At 47.1% G+C, this 21,487-nt stretch overlaps 1 long non-coding RNA gene across 2 annotated transcripts in view; it reads left to right on the plus strand.

Moving 5' to 3' along the window:
* Nucleotides 1-10,127, plus strand: part of LOC118967802 (uncharacterized) — a 292,079-nt gene extending 281,952 nt beyond the window's left edge. The window contains exons 5-6 of one of the 2 annotated variants that reach the window (XR_012129505.1): nt 9,272-9,574; nt 10,006-10,127. This is a non-coding gene — a long non-coding RNA (uncharacterized lncRNA). Of the gene's footprint in view, nt 1-9,271; nt 9,693-10,005 lie in introns of those variants that run through there. The other variant, XR_012129504.1, reaches the window with a different exon arrangement.
* Nucleotides 10,128-21,487: the final 11,360 nt, after the last annotated feature.

Here is a 21,487-nt window from a genome sequence, read left to right on the forward strand (position 1 = left end):
TGGAATATAGTAGAGTCTGTAGAATCTTTGGGAAGAGCCTTTCTCTTTTAGAAGTCAGGAGTGGTTTGGGGCATTACCCAAATCCTGTGATGTCAGGAAGCTTTTGTGGCCGATAAAACCACCTATGATTATTCTGGCCCACTGGTCTCTGCCTTACGTTCCATTACTCCAGGACCCTAGGGATCAGAGCTTCAGGGGGGAAAGATCTCCTTTGCTGGAGATCTGACTCAGAGGGAAGCTTCCTGCTTCTCAAGGCCACCTTGGACTCCTGCTTGGAGGTCGCTGGGATGTAGCCTTAATTGGCCCATCTCACCGCCCAACATGCTGACAGTCCTGGAATGTGTCCTTGGATGAGGCAGTCTCTGACTTACAGGAATGAAGAGTCACCTTTAATTCCTGGGTCTAGAAGGATCCCAAGTGAATTTAAAACAACTAAAGACTCTCAGTTCAGAAGGACACTTTAAAAAGAAACCAGTAATTACCGATTGGAAGCCATGAAGCAGCCTGAAGAGACCAAGGCCTGTCCACAGGAGGCCAAAGAAAGAATTTTGTTTACCAACTTTTCATTTATGCTCCACCTTCTTCCAAGAATTTGGGGTGGCTGGCTACAGAAAGCAAACAAGAATCCCAGCTCTAAGACTTCTCCCACTGGGAGGATTCCTGAGATGGATTTACTAGAATGGGTTACTTTGCCAAGAGGAAAGAGATCATGGAACCAAATAAGTCATGTTGGAGGGACCAGCTACTTACATGCATGATATACACTGAAAAGAAAAACCATCCAAATGCTCTTTTTCTCATATCATGAAGGAATAGAGTTTTTTATCAAATGTGCCATATTTAAATTACTGCTTTCTCTCTGTTCTAGTCACTGAAATTCTCCTATTATAATTCTTACTGTAAATGCTCAGGGAAGTGTATCAGTTCATGAGGTGGCTCCCATTGCGGCAGTTGGTCTGGGAGTAGATGCTAGTTCGGGGCCAAAGAGTTGTGAGTCTAGGCTCTCGGTCTTCCTGGGGAAGGGCAGGACAGGTCGGGGTGGGACGTAAGTAGTGGTGGACTGACTCCCCAGGAGGGTCTGGTGCCAAGTGGGAGGAATGTGGTGAAAAGAGAAGGTGGGCAAATGTGTGATAGCAAGAAACTGCCATTTGTTGAACATCTATTTTAAATGTGTAGACCTTTTAAATGTTATTTCTACAACCAAGAAGGAAACTGAGGCCCAGAGAGGTGCCACGACGGGTCTAAGTCACACAGCTAGAAAGGAAGTGAGTCCTGGCATGTTCACGGTGTGACCCAGCACCAAACGATCCAAAGTCATGGGCAGGTGTTGACACCTCAGCTCCTAGAAGTCTAGACCTGGGGAGGCTTCGGAGATTCCTGGCCCAGCCTCCTCCTTCAATGGGCAAGGAGGCAGGAGCCCAGAGATCCAGGGTGTCTTGATCACAGTGACAGCAAACTCACCCTGAAATTGACTCTAAAGCCCAGGGTCCTGCTGTTTGCTGCAGATCACAGCAGTTCAGGTGGCTGGACGGCTGCTATGACATGACCTTATGTGACAAAGCTTCCTAAAATTCCCCAAGCCCATAACTGTTTTCAAAAATGAAAAATTTCAGCAGCCACACCTGCTGGGAAGTGGAGTCTGTTTTTTACTGGAAGCCACTTTATTTACCATACCCACCTTGGTCTGCATCAGAGAACGTTCTTAAGGATCTAGACACATGCAGGTCAAATCCTGTTACAACCAGCACTCAGGGGGTAGTTGTGCTTCCTGGTGTCATGTATTTCCAGGTATAAGTAGCCTGGGGCTTGGAAATATATTTGGCATAGTGTGCTTTTTGTTGCTTATAGGATTGGATTATTTTAAAGTAAGTATCAGCATGAATTCTAGTAAAACACAGACTTCCCTATATTACTTACAGGTCAATTAAAATTAACATCACTTTTACTAGTTTTCTATTGACAAACGCTGCCAAATTTGAGCAGTTGGGATCTTAGAAATCCACTTGTTTAAAGGTGCCTATGACCTGTATTCAATGGAGTTAAACCAAAGGCATGTGTCTAGCTCACGTGGGAGCTGGAAGAGAAAAGAAAGAAAGCAATAAATGGAGGTATTCAGAACTGTACAACCAATGGGCACATAATAGTAGCCGAGAACTGCCTTTTTAAAAATCTCTTCCTTGTGCTGGGCATTGTTTTCCTACAAGTCATGATGTGATGGGAACCAGTCAGATCACCTGGGTCAGCTCAGCTGTGCCATTTACCAAACGTGTGACTCAGGGTCATTTCCTTACTCTCTGTGCCTCCACTTTCCTCCCCCATAAAATAGGGGTGATGTGGCCCCCACCTTCATGGCAGAGACCTGAGTGTAGAGATAATCCTCATGAGGCATGTAGTGTAGGGGCTGGTCCACAGTAAGCACTCAGCAGCCATTAGCAATTATTACCTTTCGATCTCCACAAATAAGCTGAGTAAGTTTTCCTTTATTCATTTACGGATGTGTGCTGTGGGCTCACAGAGGTTAACACATTGCCTAAGCCACAGCAGGTGTGGAGCAGAGTTGGGCTTTGCATTCAGTCCTTCCTACCTGTGGACTAAACCCGTGAAGAGCCAGACCAGGCCTGTGTGTGATCTCAGGCAGGTTGACGGCTGCAGGAGGTGAGGCAGCCTTTGGCAGGAGGGTGGCTCACGTATCCTTTCTCCTGGGGTTGGTGTGGGACTTTCTATTTCACAAATGTAATGAGAAGGACAATATTATTATTACTGTAACATGGGTTGGCCCAAGAGGATTCCATTTTAGGAGAGAACTGTTCCTATGGTTGGGAAAACACCTTAATGTTTCCATTTGATCTGAAATGTGACACGCCTGGCAGAATCCATTACCCTGGCCTTACCCTATCAGACCCAATGGCTCCTTCTTATAGGGAATACTTCATTGTAAAATCCCATTTACCGTTCTGAAATGAAATGAAATGTACCTATACACTTAATTCCATTTCCTAAATTAATTTAATGCCCTAGTTTTAATAGAAAAGAGAAACAAAATTAAGTAATTTACAATAAAAGAGTATGTGCCAGTGAAGAGACACGGGCATGGCCATACGAGGAGATGTATTTGAAGTGATCAGGTGTGTGCTCCACACTACAATGAATGCATTTGGAGTTAAGAGAAGTAAGGCAATAATCAACTGAATGTTGTTGAAACTTCCTACATAGTTAATAGTTTAAAGTAAGAGTCAAGTAATATTAAAACATAGAATCATCTAAAAAAATATAGACAGACGCCAGGTGGGTTATATGGGTTATCCACGTGCCTCAAGCTTTGCTGTCAGTGACGCATTTTTTCTCAAACGTTTGTTCAACTTTTGGTAAAGTTCCAAATAAAACAAAACACAATCTTCTTTAAACATACACAGGAGTTAAATTCTGGGAAACTCAGTGTATACTAAACTGTGCAAAAAAAATACTTTGTGTTTAATTGTAAAGTTGATCTGGGCTCTAGGTCAGATCATTATAAACAGGTTTTTCACCTACATGGAAGTCTGATGGATCATTCAAGAGGTGTGTGGGTTTACAGATCAAAATATGGAAGCAAAACTAAAAAATTTCTAGAAGAAAACAAAGGGGTAGGCAAAGATTACTTAGGACCCAAAATTATTAACCTTAAAGGAAAAGTTGATGAATTTTACTATCTTAAGATTCTGTTTCATCAAATGACACTTTTAAGAGAGTGAAAAGAAAGACACAGAATGAGAGAAGATATTTGTAACCCATATATTCATCAAAGAAATCACATCTGGACTGCAGAAGGGGCTACAAATCAATTAAAGAAAAGGCAAACAGTTCGATAGAAAACTGGGCAGAGACTTGACAAAAGAGGGTATCCAAATGGCCAAGTGACCACAATGTGATGTCACCACACACCCTCCAGAATGGCTCACAGGAAACAGACAACACTAAGTGTTGATGAGGAAGTAGAGCAATGGAACTCTCATACTGGGCTGGTGCAAATGCCAGCTCCTATAACAGCTTTGGAAAACTCTTTGGCAGTAGCTCCTAGGCTGCATGTACAATGCTTCCATGACCCAGCTAGTCATTCCTAGGTTATCCTCAGCAGAAATGTGTACATCTGTGATCAAGACAGGTGTGTGGGGATGTTCAAGGCTGTGCTGTTCTTAATAGCTCCAAACTAGAAACAACCCATGTGCCTATCAAGAACTATACACAGCAACATGGAGGGAATTTCACAGATGGGATAGTGAGTGAAAGAAGACAGACACAAAAGAGGACACACGGCATGATGCCATTTCTAGGAGGTCCAAAAAAAAAGAGGAATTCCTGGTGTTAGAAGTCAGGGTGGTGGTTATCCTTGGGGGGTGGTAGTGGCTGCAAGGGGGCCCATGAGTGCACTGGGGGCTCTGAAAATCTGGTTTGGGTCTGGATGCTGGTTACATGAATATGCTCACTTTGTGGAAATTCATTGAGTGTGCACTTAAGATATATGTACTCTTCTATATTCATGCCATAGTTCAATAAGTTTATGGCAAGTGTTGAAAAAAATTAAACCCCTATCTACAAAATACCATTGGTCTCCAGCCCATCATTGGAACAGCTGAAAATGTTCTACTAATTTCCAGAACATCCCCAAAGATCCCCCTGTGGGAACCACCAGCCCAACAGAAGTGGCTGAGACAAAGAAATGGGGAATTCCCTGCTTAGGAGAGGAATAGGGATTTGAGGGGTTTATTGGCTCACACGGGGGGAGGTGGGATGAAGAGTCTACAGAGGAACCCTGACTCAAGGAGGGGGTGGAGCCTGGGGGCACGTGCCCTAAGGAGAGCTGGGATGCAGGCCCATTTGCTGGGCTGTATGCTCTGGAGCAGCAGCAGTGCCAGCTGCCGGTGCTCTGTCAGCCCACCCTCCATGCCCACATGGTGTGCGTGCTGACAGCCAGGTCCTGTGGGGATGGCCCGCCAGGCCAGTGGGCCAAATGCAGGACGAGCTGAGCAGCTCCTGGGCCTGCATCCAGTGAGTGCCTGGGGGAATGTGAGGGGGCAGGCCGGTGAGGGGGTGCTCCCTGGGGCATTTCTGAGCCCAAAGAACAAGCCCTGTTCACAGACAGGGGCATCAGAGTCAGCAGGGCACCAGTGGCCAGGTAGGAAGGGACACAGCTCTAGATGCCAGCAGGCCCCAGACAGCACCCAGGCCAGGGCGCCTTCCTTCCCACACCAGGACGGTGTGTGGCTCCTCCCTGACATACTTACACATAGTGGTAAATCACCAGGCAGAACACACAATAGGCTGGTGAGTGAGCCCAAGGTCTTAGACCTTCACCTCACTGGCAGTTAACCTTTTAGTTGCTGAATGATATGAGTCTGAGGGTCACAGGGAGCAACTAGTGACAGAGTGAGGGTGCACTGGTGGGGCCTGAAGCAGGCCTGCAGTGCAGTGTTTAACACTGATTGGCTAGTGTGAGCGCGCCTTAGATACTGGATGGCGCTCAGCCCGGCCTGAATATTGTATCCGAAAGAGAACCGCGGGAGGTCATCTGAAAGACATTTTTACCCAAGAAATACCCAGGCAGCACACCCTTCTCTATTTTAAACAATTGTTTAAACAATCTCTTTTAAACCACCTGAAGTTGAACATGAATCCAGGAAACAAAACATTCTGGCCCATAAAGTGCTGGGTGTCAGTTCTACATAGAGAGAGAGGGGAAGAGGCATCCCAGGTAGAAATCAGCCCAAGGAGAGATGGTCTTTCAGTTAAGATTAAGTTCAGCTGTTTTGAAAGCACTGTGTGTTAAAGAGCAGTAGTTCACACACAATAATGCTATTTTTCTCTCATTTAAAACAGTTCTACAAGTAGGTAGCCCAGGGCTGGTGTGGTGGTTGCTAGGGCCCTAGGTTCCTTCACTGTCTCAGCTTCACCATCCTTAGCCCTTACTTTATTGTCTAGTTTGCCTCATGGACTAAAGAGGCTGTTGAAGCACCAGCTATCTCTTACGCATTCCAGAAAGGAGGACAGAGGGAAGATCAAAGGGATTCTCCATGTAGCTATTTCCTTTTTAAAGACTTTGTCTAATGAAGACTTGGAGTAATTTCCAGAATATCACAGGGAGAGTTAGAGCAGCAAGGCCTCACAGAAACAGAATAAAGAGAAGTGTTCCAGGCAGTCAGATCTGGAGCAGGCATTTTGCAGAGCATACTGGAGGAAAATGGGAATCTCTTTAGAAATCGATAGTTGAGTTTGCTGAGATGTAGAATACGCACTGGGTGATACAGTTAGCAACAAGAACTTGGCTCACAAAGCAACCTGGCAGAGGGCAGAAGGTTAGGTTCAGTTGAGTCAGGATGTTGAAGAGAAAGAAGATGCAGCCAGATCAGAACAGAGAGCAGCCTTGGCTGCACCATCCAGAGGGCTCCCTTGGTGAGAGGGTCCCGTGTAAAAGTCAGTTCATGCACCTGTGTCCAAGCCATCCCACCCAGGTGCCCAGGTAACTGGCTTCTTGGGGTGCTTCCTGGGCCCTTTCCCAAGACATCTGGGACTCTTAGAGTTAGTTAAGTAGCCCCATCACAAATTAAACTTCTAAGTTTAATCAGTACAAACCATGTTTGTTCAGTGGTGGGGGTATGAAGTTGCTAACTTTCCACTGTGATGCTGAGACATTCTGGAGCCTTGAGAAAGCCCATCATCTGGCTTCTTCTGATGGCTGAGCATGGGGACAACCTTCCTATTCCAGTGCTACAGGCACCTGAGCTGGAATGCAGCCTCACTGATGAGAAATCCCGCACTTAGTAGCCATCAGCTCCTAACCCCTCATTACCCCTACCCCAGCCCCACAAGTTCATCATTATTTCAACTAGTATCTTTCGAGCATCTACTGCACATGCCAGTAGTATTGTAGGTGGTCAGGTCTGTCCCCAGGTCAGGTCTGGGTTCCTTCGTACCAGGGACCCTCAGGAGTATGAAGGAGGATCCTATGTCATATGTTTCAACAGTTAAAAGAGTTCTAATCAAGGTAACAGACCATTAAGTACAATATGCCCTAAGGGTTTCTCTTGACAAATTCGTCTTCCTAAATATCTGGAAGGACAGATTCAAGTTCAGAGTTCTCACACGTCTCGAAGATCCACTTAGAGTGTGGCCCTGTGGGGACTATCAGCTCCCCAAGTAATAGCCCCCTTTCTCTTCCCATCCCTGCTCCATCACACACTACAAGGGGCTCCATGCATCATGCACCGCACCCATGTTCCATCCTTGCCTCCTGCGAGCAGCCATCCTTGGCCATGACTTGCCTTAAGGGGCTGTGCAAACTGGGGCTAGCTTACCCTGCAGTCCTTTGGTCACTCTCAGAGTTTCTGATTCAGTAGGTCTGGGCTGGCACCTAAGATAGTACATTTAGTCCTTAGAAGTGGGCTTGAGCCTTTTGAGAGTTTAGGATCAGCCCTGCCCAGAACCTTGGGTCCTTTTGGATTTGGGGATGATTTGGGGCTATTTGCCCATTCAACCTGTGCCCTTCACTCACCTGGGAGATGAAGGGCAGGTTAGGTCATGGGCAGACAGGCCTCTCTCAGGAAACGGGCCCCAGACCTGGGCCAGATACAGTCACCTGGCTCCCCTGCCCGACTGCGCTCCTGTGCACCCCCTCTCCCTCCTTCCCACTGGGCCCATGTGCCTGCTCTTCCTCCTCTGTATCACTTTCTGTGGATTCTGATCTTGGAGCACAGTGGGTGCAAGCCTTTTGTGGAATACCTAGGACAGGGCCACTTCTGGGTAAGTGGTGAAGTTGGATTAGCTACAGCATGGAGAGACCTGGGGGGTGGGAAGGCCCCATGGAAGCAGGCAGACCTGGGTTCAGGCATCTGCTTTGCCTCTGGCTGGGTGGCCTGGCATAGAGCCCTTTATTTCCACAACTCTTTCCTTCCATACTCCTTCTTCATAGGCCTGTGGAGGGGATTGAAACAGGGCACCCCTGCAAAGCTGGCCCAAAGGTCCAAAGTTTCCTTCTCTCTATGTCCTTCTCTTCAGTTTTTTATTTTCCTGGTTATTCTCTATTTAATTATTAATAATTCTAACTTATTGAGCATCATTTGCTAGGTACTCTTTTAGGTACCTTATATAGGTTAATTCTTTTTATACTTGCCATGACTCTTTCAAAGAGAAATAAGCAAATGTGTGGGCACCTTTTAAAAAACTGGTTAGTTTGCCTTTAAGTGCATAGCAGCAGTTTTCAGTGTGGTGAGCACTTTGAACAATCCCCTCTGAACTTGCTAAAAAAATGCAGTCGTAAGTGCCAGCTGAGACCTACTGAATCAGAAACTCTGGAAGTGACCTTCAACTGTGGCAGCATGACCTTCATGTGACTTTGATGTGCACTCGAGTGTGAGAACCACTGGCCTCATTTTCCCATGGGTCCAGCTGCCCTGTGTAATGAATAAAAATAATGATTGCTAACACTCATTTCACTCTTACTGTGTGCTGAGTGCTTTGACACGGATTGTCTTCCTCATGCCCAAAGCATTCTACGGGGCTGTTAATATCCCCATTTAACAAGGCAAGGAAACTAAGGCATGGAAAGATGGATTATTTAAGGTCACTCAGACCTGAGCACGAATGTCTGCCTCTGTGTTTCCACAGTGATTGTAATGATAGCACAGAGGCATGGAAACATATTATGTAACTTTTTAGGTATCTGGAAAACCTTGCAACCTTAAGGATTTTTCTTAAATGGAAGTTGACCAGACAGTGCAATTGTTGGAAACTGGCCCGTTCTCAGGGTTTCTAATCTAGGCTTTCCTATAGGTCTGGGTGGCAAAGGCTGATGCCCACAGGGCTAGGCAGGTGACAAAGCAGACCTAACAGGTAACAGGCACTGGGGTGGTGCCAAAGTAAGGCAATAGGGTCTGGTGGGGAGCGTGGTGGGCTAGCATGTATGCCCAGTCTCAAGGTGGCAGTCCCTCCACAGCTCCAGAGAGGTGATGCCGTAAGAGGATGTCAGCTCCTTTCATTACACTTTATGAGCAAAGAGAGAAATCTGGAGTTTATGTGGAATCTCCCAATTTGAAATAGTGACCTCCAAATCAGTTTTTCAGACACCATGAAAGGTGAACAGAGGGCATCTTGTGGCTAAATCTGGCCCCTCGGCTGCTACGTTGCCACGCCTCTGTAGCCCTCCTCAATGTCATAGAATAAGTGTCTGCATTGGTTGATTTAATTCTATTTCCCCAGATCCAGTCTCCCAAATTAATAATTGGATTTTATACATTTTCAGTGTCACCTTTGAGTCAACAACCGGCTAACTATGCAGGAGAAAAAAGAGGGAGCAGGAATCATGTGGAATTACAGAGACCCCAGACGCTGCTCTAGGGTTTGCAGGTTCGCTTCTACCCACAGCGTGCCCGGGCCCTGTGGTTCAGCGCCTGCATCCCGGGCTCTGGCCGCAGTCGCCGAAAAGAAGGAGTTGCGCGCGCCCCCTCGTGGACAGAGAGGGGCACTGCCGAAAGCCTACCGGTGGGGGCGAGGAGAGCTCCCTGGGACCAGGCCCCAGGTGGGGAGGCTGCAAAATGACCCAGAGGTGAGTCCCGGGGAACACACGAAGGCAGCGAGCTTCCTGCAATTCGAGAACTACTCAGAGTATTAACACTATCAGTGCTACTACTAATAAGTATAATATTCTACTAAGAAATAAAATGGTAAATACAGTAATTGATCTTTAACAGCTTAAGATTTACAATTCACAAGAGGTTTCACTTACTGAGTATATTTAATTGTTAAAACACGTAACGCTCTGGTAACACATAAACGTATTCTCATTTCACAAAATTCAAATGATACCGAGGAACATACCAAACACTGTTAAGGTGTTTAAAGAAACTTTTATTTTGAAACAATTCTGAACTTACTGAAAAGTTGCAAGAATAATGTAGTCTTTCTATGTATCTTCTATCTGTTTCACCAATTGTTAATATTTTGTCACATTGGCCTTATCATTTGCTCTTTCAACAGATACTACTATCTAAAAACTTGAGCTGTTTGAGAATAAGTTTCAGACATTATGCCCCTACATTCATAAATCAGTGAGTATTTCCTATGACCAGGATCATTCTCTCCCATGACCCAGTTGGGTTACCCAGAACAGGAAATTGACATGGATGCAATACTATTATGATTAGATGACTGTTATGTCATCTCTATACCTTATTCAAATTTCACCAGTTGTTGCAATAACGTCCCTTAGAACGTTTTTTGTTGCTCCTAACTACAAAATATGAAAGTACAAATGCTTTTCCTTATCAGATCCTATCCCTTGCCCAGAAGTACCTCTCTCAACTGTTGGGTGCACAGCTATCGGTCTAGCTTTCATATTTCCCACTTATCAATATGCCGTGGGAGCTCTGTCAATCTTTTGTCTAACTATCCAAGGTCGGATTCTCTAGTCCTGTTTTACACTGAAGGAAACGGAGTCTTAACTTGAGGAACGTGCCTGGGTGACAAAGCTGGGACACCAGCCCTCTCCTGTGACCTCAGGTCCCCAGGCTTGCCAAGAAGGCAGGGGAAGATGAAGGGAAAAGCTTGCCCTGACAGGTCATTCCAATGCTGTTGGTGAAGCGCCCTCTCTGCTCCTGCCGCCTCTCAGCTCCCACCTCCTGGGACCCACCAGCAGCATTTGGAACAGGCTGCCCCCTCCTTTCCATGGCCCCATCTGGCTTCTGGCTTGGCGGACCCTCTCTCTCCTGGCTTTCCTAACACCGCACTTTTCAGAAGGCTGCAGACCCTTTCCTAGTGCGCTGGGAGCCGACTCGCAACTAAGCTGCCTCTCTGGTCCCCAAGTCTCAGAGAGGCTGGGGGACAGGAAAGAAAGGAGTGGTGAGCTTATCCCCCAGGTCCGGCGCTCCTTTTTCCATGCTTTGTGGGACACTATTCCCAGATCTCACGCTCCCTGGGCTCCCCAGAATGTGGGCTGTGAATTCCACACTCTGAGGAGTTTGGTTGCTGGGGTCCCTGGATCTCAGCCCTGATTTGATCCCACTGGAACTGTTGCAGAAAACTGACCACTGCTATCCTGAGAGCAGCGTTGGTGTGTAATGGGCAGCGGGGGGGTTGTTAGACTCCTGAAGACCATAAGCATTCCCCACTTCTGGTAGTTCAGTTGATAAGTGACAGTGCTGGGCATACGACTTGTCCCTCAGCCTTTCATTCACACCACGCCACGTGCCGGGTCCTCTGCAGGCGCTTGGGGGGCAGCAATGGAAAGGCCAAATCTTCCACACGTCGGCTAGAGACCCACAGATAGGCAGGTAGTTCCGGTGGAGTGTGAGGGTGCCCTAATCAGCCCCTAGTGGCAGTGGAGGTCAGGTGGGGGCCACTCACCCAGCCTGGGGTCAGGAAAGGCTCCTGGTGAGTGTCCCATGGCTGTCGTGCAAAGATCCACAAACTTAATGGCTTAAAGCAGCATAAGTGTGTTCCCTTTTGGTTTTGGAGGCTATAAGTCTGAAATCTGTCTCAGTGGCTGAAGTCAGTGCAATGGCAGGCCAGGCTCCTCTGGGACCAGCGAGGGGAGAGCCTGCTCCTGGCCTTTCTCAGCCTCTAGATGCCGGCCGCATTCCTGAGCTCATGGCCCCTGCCTCCAGCTTCAAAGTGCATCATTTTGACCTGTACTTCCATCATCAGTGGCTTTCTTCCTTGTAGTCAAATGTCCCCCTGCTTCCCTCTTTAAGGGTGCCTGTGATGAGCTTAGGACTCACCTGGATAAAGTGTAACCCCATCTCAAGATCCATAACCTCACTGCTTGTGCAGAGTCTGCCATGTAAGGTGACACTCACGGGTTCCAGGAGTGGGCCATGGACACCTGGGGGCCGAGCACAGCTTCTGAGAGCAGATGACTCTGAGGTGGTGCAGTACTAGTGATGGTGCGCTTGGAGGGGTCTGGCGTGGGCAAAGGCCAGGAAGCTCAGAGAAGGCTGGCACTGTCCATGAGGGAATGGGAGGCAGGAGAGGTTGGCGAGGACCAGATCTCAAAGGGATCTTGTGAACGAAGCTGGGAAGCTTGGCTTTGTCCTGGAGGAGGTGGGTCCCCCTGAAACCTGAACATGGATCAAAGGACATTGTCTCAGCCAGGGCCTCGCAGGACACAGAAGTCACACGGGTAGATGAAATGTGGGCATTACTAAACAGGCCATGTACAAAGGTGGGGACGGGGTTCAGGAAGACCAATCAGGATGGGGCATCCCCAGGACTGGCTCAGTGGTGACCTGCTACTACCTCTTTGGGAAGCTGTGATGGCCCGGGGAGGTGGGAAGGAAGGGTTCAGAACCCAGAGAGGGTGGCCACGTGGAGAAGGCAGTGGCACAGCTTTGTCATTTTCGAGAAATCTCTCTAGCCACATGGCAGGGGATGGATCTGAGTAGAAGACAGGCCAGACTATTCCAAATGATAAAAACAGCACCTTTCAGAGATAAATTTCCCCAGTTGGGGGTGTGTCTACCCTAGGGGGTGTCTGGTATAATTTTAGAACCGGCTGTGCCTGATAGGGTGAGATGCACGCATGCTGCTGTCATACAGTGCACTGAATGCCTCCCTTTCATAGATTCTGTGCCAGCCGGATGTCACAGGCAGGCTTGGTTGCAAACCGCAGAATCTACCTGGAGCAAGTTTCAGCAGAAACAGAATTTATTACAGTGTATTAGGGAGCTCCCAGTATCTCTGAGCAGCCTGGGAACCAGGCTGAGAGGCTCTGCAGTGGGGACACAGCCCAAATATGCCACCCAGGGCAAGGTCCAGGGAGTGACATGGTGGCCAGTACCACGCAGAGCCACCACACAAACAGGCCTGGGACTGTCCTGAATCCTCTGCCCTGGGCTCTGCCACCTCTTTGCCTCCATGGGGACCTGCTGTATCTTTGAGCCATGGCTCTTCCTCAGAGTCTGGCTGCTGGTGCCTCTAACTCTGGTGAGCCTGGTCATGTGCCTGCACCTTAGTTCCTGGAAGCAGTTTCTGGCTCCTCTGGGCAGTCAGGGACCCAGAAGGAAGAAATTCTCCAAAGCTAAGAAAGGTGCTCAGAGATGCTGCACAAGCAGAAAAACATGCACTACAAGGAGATAAAGATTAATCATTTCAAAGTTCCGGCCAACACGCACCCCATCATCCAGACAGCATGTGAGCTTGGTGCTTCTGTCATTAGGAGAATAACACCCTCGAGGGGTTTCCAGTGTGAAGAACCTATATGGGGCCCTCCCACAAGGGTCCAGGTTCCCCAAAGTACACCCTAGCTCGGGTCCATATTGGTTTGCCACTAAGTTTACAGGCTTCTCATGGCCCACATGGGCCACTGGGCATGCCCAAGTATTGACTCAGTGCTTCCCTGGGTACCCTTCGCTTCCTCCCCTTCCTCGGAAATGTGTGGGGTCCTAATCTACTCTAGACTCGGGGTGGGGAGGACATGAACATGATCTGGTCTTATTCTATGCAGTCTGAGACCTAATCTGGATCTCAACAAGAATCACAACCTTCTACCTTCGCAACCCATCATGGAGGCGGGGGACCCAGCTCATGTTGCTGGGTGAGACCTGCCCAGAAGTCAAGGGCAGGGCCACCGGCCTGATTCTTTTTGTATGTGTAAGGTACAAGCCATCTTTAGTGGAGGATCCAGTGCCTGGACTTGCCTAGAAACCCCCTTAGCCAGGTCTCCCAATTCATTAAGCACATTCTCTATTGTCCATGTTGCAGTGTTATTAAATTTCTACCTGTCCGTAACAGAAGTCCCCTTGCTTCCAGTTTCCAATACCCTTTCCTTAAAATCCTCACCAGCATCCTCCTTCTGCCAATTTAATGTCCTTTAGACTTTCTCATTTTCTGCCAATACCTCCTGGCTCCTGCCACCAGCCCCAATCCAAAACCACTCCCCCAGTTTTAGACTTAGGGCCCGGTGGCACCCCACTTCTGGTACCAAGCTTTATATTAGGTGTCTACTGCTGTGAAACAGATCACCCAAAGACTTCATGGCTTAAAACACAATCAAGCATTGATTATCCTTCCCCGTTTGTGTGAGTCAGGAATTCAGAGGAGCTTGGCTGGGTGGTCTGGCTCCAGTGCTCTCACTAGGTCACAGTTAAGATATCCTCTGGCCAGCGGCAGCGGCCGTCTGGGGGCCAGACTGGGGCTGGAGGACCCCTTTCCAAGGCAGCTCACTCAGGTGGCTGGCCAGGTGGTGCCGGCTGTGGCAAAGGCCTTGTCTGTCCACATCGGCCTCTCCACAGGGCTGCTTGAGCGGCCTCACAGCACGGCAGCTGGCTTCCCCCGGAGCAGGCGATCTAAGAGCAAAGGTGGAAGTCGCAATGCCTGTGACTTAGCCGTGGATGCTGCAGCCGTCCCTTCTGCCTTCCGCTGTGTTCACGCTGCTCAGCTCCCACTCAATGGGAGAGGAGAACACACTGGGGCATGGACGCCAGGACGTAGGGCCATCTTGGAGCTGGCCACCACAGTTAGAGAGAGCAAAAAACCTTTCTTACTATGAAAATAATTTGTTACTTATAGGAATTTAGGAAAGAATACAGTATAACCTACTGCATAAGATCTCCCCTCAGAGAAAAACCACTCTCAACATTTTGGGGTCTTTCTTATCAGTCTGAATTTTGACATTTTTACAGAAATTGCATAATATTGGACAAAATCATTCATGACCACTATTTTTTCACATCAGAGTACAGTCACAAAATATGCTTCTAGCACATCTTTTTATATGGCAACATTATATTCCTGTAAGTGAATAAGATATAATTTTTTTACCCAATGCCCTATTGCTGGATATTTAAGTCTTCTTAAGTTTTTACATTATTAACAAGGTTGAAATGAGCATCTTTGTAGCTAAGTTTTTGCCTGTATCCATGACGGTTCCCCTAGGATGGAAGTGGAATAGCAGCATCCATGGGTATGTGCATTTCAGAGTGCATTTGGTATCTATTATCAAACTGTCCTTCAAAGAGGTTGCCCCTGTTTATGCTTTCACAGTCTAAAATTGAGAAAGCCTCTTGGCCCCTTCGACAATCCTGATTATTATTATTATTATTAAAACTTGTGTTTGTATGAGCAACAGGACAGTGAGATAATATTTGCAGCATATGTAACTGACAAGGGACTAATATCCCATAATAGTAGAGCACCTACAAATCACAAAGATAAACAGTCCAACAGTCCACTGGGAAAAGTGAAATAAATAAATGAGCACAAAGTTCACAGCATAAAAGTACAAATAGCTCATAAACATACAAAAAGATGTTTGTGTTCCCTGGTAATGAGGAAAATGCATGCTAAAACCACAATAAAATGTCATTGTATTACTCATTAAATTTGCAGAGAATAAAATAGATAAATAATATTTGCAATTGGCATGCAAACCCTGCCCTGCAGCCCTGGCAGACTTCTTGCCATTCCCACAACCATATCCCTGTATCGCTCTGCAGGCCGTCCCTTCTTCCCAGCACACCTTTGGTGGCAGCAAAGTGGGAGTGAGCATGTTCACACACAATGTGGCAGGGTTTGTGTAAATGTGACCTGTGCATATTCCACCTTGGCTCAGTACCCTGGCAGAGCTCCAGCTACCTCTGCACAAGGACCCTCTTGCAGCATCATTTGTACTCTGGATGCAGCTACATCTGTAAAAAAAGGGAGTGGTCAAAGACACTATGGCCCATCCGTAGCATGGACTGTGATGCCCTGGTTAAAACGAAGTATTCCAAATCATGACTGAGCATGTGTGCCCTGAAGACAGACTGCTAGGTTCATATCCCGACTTGGCCACCTTGCTTGCTGTGTAATCTTAGGCAAGTCATTTGATCTCTGTGTGTTGTGGTTTTTCCATGAGTAAAATGGAAGATAACAATAACCCCTACTTCATGGGATCATTGCAAACATAAAATGAAGTTAGTGTTATATATACATATATATCTTAAAATGATCCTCACATTTAATACATTGATGTTTATTTAATACATTGATGTATTTCCAGAAATATGTATATGTATATATACATATACAAACTGGGATGACATTTGTGTAAAGAATTTTGCCCCCAAACTCAAATCATTTCCACGGATACATTCACATGCATAGAAACAGTTCTGGGAAGGTCCACAGCAAATACGTAACCCTTGTGACTACAAGGAGGCAGGTGGGATGGAGGTGTTAGGGGGACTTTTAGTTTAACTCTCAGTGATTTGACTATTTAGTTTATGGCAATTTAAAAAAAAGAAAACAATGAAGCACTGTAAAACAAACCCTGCTTGTATCCTACTCTCTGATTTCGTCCTGGCCGTTGTCAGGATTTAGTTGAAGAGGAAGCCATTCCCCTCTAACCCACGGCTTGGGCACTGATGCTCGTTTGGGGATTGCTTCCTTGCTTGGCACGTGGGCATCCACGGTGTGGGCGTCTTGTCCGCCTTGTGGGCTCCCCCACGCTAGTTCCTCCCACCTGCTCCCAGTGCGCCCTCTGGTGGTGGTAACGTGTGGTGCTGAGGGCCCATAATGTTCCGGGAAAAGCAGTTTTGCAAATTCTCACAGGGGCTCTGGCCTGGAACCCTGGGTCCAGTGCTTGTGGCTTCTCCATAGCTCTGGTTTCAGGCGGGGCAAGAAGCCTTTCCTTTATTGTTTTTAAGTTGTCCCTATTAAGGGTTATCAGATTTAGCAACTAAAAAGGACACCCAAGTACATTTGAATTTCAGTTAAATCACAGATACTTTTTTAGTATGAGTGTGTTGCATGACTGCAGGAAACATATTTATATTAAAAATTCATTCACACTTTATCTGATTCAAATTGCTGCATTTTGTGTGTCCTGTGAGTGGGAGGGGCTCCAGTAGGCAAGGGGAGAGGAGGCAAGGAGGAGGAAGGTGAACGAGCACACAGGATGGGAAGGGGTCAGGGGTCAGGTGAGTTGGCTGACACAGGAGGTCTTAAAATGGCATCAGTTTTCCGTGCAGCCTAGGGTGTCAGCGTTCCCTGCTTTAGGGTAGTGCTGCACAATCCTATCTGCACCCAAATCACCTGGGAGCTTTGAAAGCCTGATTCCCCCAGCCATTCTGCCCCCAGCGATTCTGAGGTCATTGGTTTGGGGGACGGGTAGGCTCAGTGTGTTTTTAAAGCCTCCATACAATTCAAATTTGTGACTAAGGTTGAAGACCACTGCTCTATTCCTGGTCCTGCAGAGGTGTGTGTGTGTGTGTGTGTGTGTGTGTGTGTGTGTGTGTGTGTGTGTGTGTGTGTGTGTGTGTGTGTGTGTGTGTGTGTGTGTGTGTGTGTGTGTGTGTGTGTGTGTGTGTGTGTGTGTGTGTGTGTGTGTGTGTGTGTTCATACGTGTGTATCCCAGATGTCTTCAGTTTGCATATTCCCAAACTCCTCCTTCCCTCACCGCCCCCCCCCCCTCTAATTACGGAGCCTGGAGCTTTTTCCCAAATGTTCCCAGATCCCCCAACCCTCACCCCTGGGGGCTTACACTTTGCTGGTCATTTCCTGCCTCTGATTTCCTGTCTCACTGAGCACTCAGTCCCAGTCCTGTCTTTCTCCCGGGACTGTCTTTTTCTTTCTGTCCATGTCCACTTAATGTTGGTGTTCACTGACCACCAGTACACAGCTGTCAAGTTGAGCAGATGTTTCCTGAAGGTCTGCAGTTAACAAAGTGTGTCATCCTTCAAATAAATTACTCTGCCCTGAAGTTCCCGGGTGGACTCCTGCAAACGCTGCTTCCTCCAGGGGTCAGCATGCAGCTGCTGGCTGAGTTCCAAACTGCTGTTCCTTTCTTAATCAGAACAAGTCAGCTTTTTTTCTACACATCTCTGCGTGCCCAGGTAGTTGCAAGAGGGATGCGCTCTCCCTGTGAAGAGCTGAGTGACTCTGCATTCCTCCCAGGCAAGCCAGCTCCAACTGCAGCCAGTGTTTAAAAAGGTAGCATCTCCGTCTTCCTTCAACAAGTGCAAACCTTCAGGAATTTTAGCAAGTCATCTTAATAGCTAGAGGGCCTTGCTGACGTTGGTGCAAATATTCTGGCCAGAGAACGAAGGTCCTTGCATGAAACCCGACAGTCGGAGGGGGGTCCAGGTGGAAGGAAGGTAGCTGGTATATCAGCAGATATTCCTAAACACCTGGGTTTGGGCCACATCTCTCCTGTGGGGAGGGCAGGAGGGAGGGAGGAAGGCAACAGGGAGAGCAAAGAAGGCTGATGGTTAAAACACAACCATATTGGTCCCCCTAAAGAAAGAGCCTCTGGTCCCCAGGAGGGACTGAGAGAGAAACAGGAGGAGGACTGCTGGTGCTGAGACAGGGACCGTGGGCTTAGACAGAGTAGGGAGGGGGTCTCCGGAAATAGCAAGGCTGGGTCTTTGCAGTCAGAGCAATGTAACTACATGCAAGGAAACCCCCACCCAAACTCTTGTGTTAAACATTAAGCTCTAGAGTCATTCTTCAGTGAGATCAGTTAATATTCCCCAGATGTTTTCATTATGCTAATCATTTGTAATCACGTGTAAGATTCACCTTAGCCTGTGTGCTGTCTTTCCTCCTTCAGACCTGATGAGGTGATTTTGCAAGCTGGGCAACTAATTTAGCATGCAGATACAGCTGTAAACAACATAGTAAAAGGCAGGAAGGATTCCACCTTAAAGATAAGATTGCATTTTAACATCCAGGAAATTTAAGAAATAAGATTCTTAACTTGCTCTTTAGCAAACAGACAATACCTCAGCCCACCTTGGGGACTCGGCAGGCAGCCTTGTTTGATACGGTCCTAGACCAAGAAGCCGGTATCCCAGGGAGAAATCAGAGCAGTAAATTTCTTGTGTTAAGTTAATTTTTAATATTCAGGGACCACTTAACAAGTCCACACCCCTAAGCCTCTTATCTGGTTCCCCAAAATCCTCAACTGCCTATAAAACCCCTAGACAACACACCACCCTGGGTTCTCTTGTCCCCTCCTGGCGTGAGCCAGGAGCTCTGTCTGTCCTCTCACTGTATCTCTCAATAAAAGTCTCCCTGGCTCTCCTACCTTGACTGTTTGCTAAGTTCAGTGTTCAACTCTGCAAACAAGAACCCCAGCATCAGTGAGGCCAAGGCCGGGCCACCACTGCCCTCAGATCCCAGGTCCACAGGGAGGCAGCCACAGCTGGAGTGGACACCTTCCAGCCACACTGCCTGGGAAACCAAGTTTCCAACGTTCAGCTGCATTTACCCTTCTCCATGAGGGCACTTGTGCTGCTCTGTGTGCATCTAGGATTGAGCAGGGTCCTAATAAATGGACAGACATCTCATGGTTATGCACTGGAAGACTTACCAAGGTCATGCTATCAGCATGGCTTGTCATTGTCATGTTGGCCTTGACCACCTGACTGAGGCAGCATTTATCAGGTTTCTCCTTTGCCAAGTTACCTTTTCCCCATTTCCGTATGTCCTCTTTGGATGAAGGCACCCTGTGCAACCCACACTTACGTTCCCTTCTTTGAGGGTGGAGTAGCTACATAAATAATCTGGAAATCTTCCATGTGGGAGATTGGAACCATTCCTTTAAAATCTGTTATCAGCTAAAAAGGGAGTCAGGTGGGAAAATGTTTCCAGGCCTGAATTGCTCTTTTCCCCTTTAGGGAGAAAAGGGGGTGGTGCCACCCAGGGAGAAGGCACAGAAGGAGGGATTGCCTGGCCTCACCTGTCCCCTCCTCCCCAGCACAGTGCAGGAGGGCTGGGGTGCTCCTGACTTCAGCGCTGCAGGCTCTCTCAGCTGTTGATCCATGCTGATTGACAAGCACTGGAATCTTGATATAATATGCTCATGATTTCCCAAAAATAGTGGAAAAATTTTCCTTCTCTTGCTCTGAGCAGATTGTTGTTAATTTTAAAGTTAAAGAGTGACAAAACTGTCCCAAGAGTGTCTCTCCTCCTTCCTCACATCTTTGAATGAGTGGCCAGCACTGAGCCATGTGCCTAGACCTCCTGGAATGACATTCTCTCCCCTGAAAGTTCCAGAATCACGTGGGCAGGGGAGATGGCGCCCTCAGGGCTCAGGAGATGGGGCTCTTGGGACTCATGAGTGGACCGCAGGTCTGGGGTAATGCCACCAAGAATTTTTCCACTCTGTGATGAAAGGAAGGACACTTCTGGATTGGGTGGTTTAATGAAAGGCAAACACAATTTAGAAAAAACAAGATCTGACTGCTAAATACAAAGGTTATTTTTATAGCAGAGGACCAGCCATCTAATAAAATGCTGCAATTGCTAAAGTTTGGCTCTGAGGGAAACTTTACGGGCACTTTAGAGTCTGTCCTTTTGATTATGGAGATCACTTACTGTGACTGTCTCGAGGGGTTCAGTGAGAGTCTGGCCAAGGTCACGCAGTCCCTGCCAATGGAGGTGGTGTCACCCAAGGGCTGAGGTTTGTTTCCAGAAAGATTGACGGTTCTGTTTGTTATAGTCACATCATGCTTCCCCAGCACGTAGGCTGCAGGAGACATTGGATTCTGGGTTGTTCTGTCCTTGAGCTGCCTGTAGACTCCCAGGCCTGTGATGCCAGTTTTTGGCTGAGGGCATGTGGTCTGTGCAAAAATCCATTGCAACTGGGCAGAAAATATTCTCTGATGGCTACCTGTGGATGAGGTAGGGTTGAGTGCAATTTTTCTATTCCTGAATTCTGATTTGAGAGGAGATGTCTAGATAAGCCATTGCTTTCCTAGCAGGTATTTGAAATTAGCTTTCAGACTCTCCCCAGTGCTTGCTGCAGGCCTCCTACCCTCTTGCAGAAAGGCAGAGTGATAACAAAATTGGGTTCAAATCCTAGATCTGCTACTTACTTGCTATTTGACCTTGGACATTTTATGAGAACTTCTCTGCCCCTCAGTTTTTCTAATTGCAGGAGGGATGCCATGAAACGATATCTTCAAAATGTCTGAAAAATAGCAGTTGCAAAAAATAAAGAGAACAAATGGTGAAAAATACCCCCTTCTGACACAGAGCTCAAACTCTTGATTCTTAAAAAAACTAAAATATTTCACATTTCTACTGCTTTGTAAAACCTTTATTTTTTAGAGCAGTTTTAGATTCACAACAAAATTGAGAGGAAGGTACAGAAATTTTTCGTACACTCCCCACCCTGCACATATTCACAGCCTCCTCCATTGTCAACATCAGTCAGCAGAGGGGTATGTTTGTCACCCAGGATGAACTTACACTGACACATGATAATCACCCACAGTCCACAGTTTACATTAGGATTCGCTCTTGGTGTTTGCACATGCTATGATTTTGGACAAATGTGTATTGACAGGGATCCATCATTATAATATCATACAGTATATTTTCACTGCCCTGCAAGTCCTCTGTGCTCTGCTTATTTATCCCCCCATCTGCAGTTCCTGGCAACCACTGATCTTTTTATTATCTCCATTGTTTTGCCTTTTCCAGAATGTCATATAGTTGGAATGATGCAGTATGTAGCCTTTTGGCTTCTTGCACTTAG

Source organism: Manis javanica, chromosome 1 (genome assembly GCF_040802235.1).
Source record: "Manis javanica isolate MJ-LG chromosome 1, MJ_LKY, whole genome shotgun sequence".
In the NCBI taxonomy this organism is placed as follows: domain Eukaryota; kingdom Metazoa; phylum Chordata; class Mammalia; order Pholidota; family Manidae; genus Manis; species Manis javanica.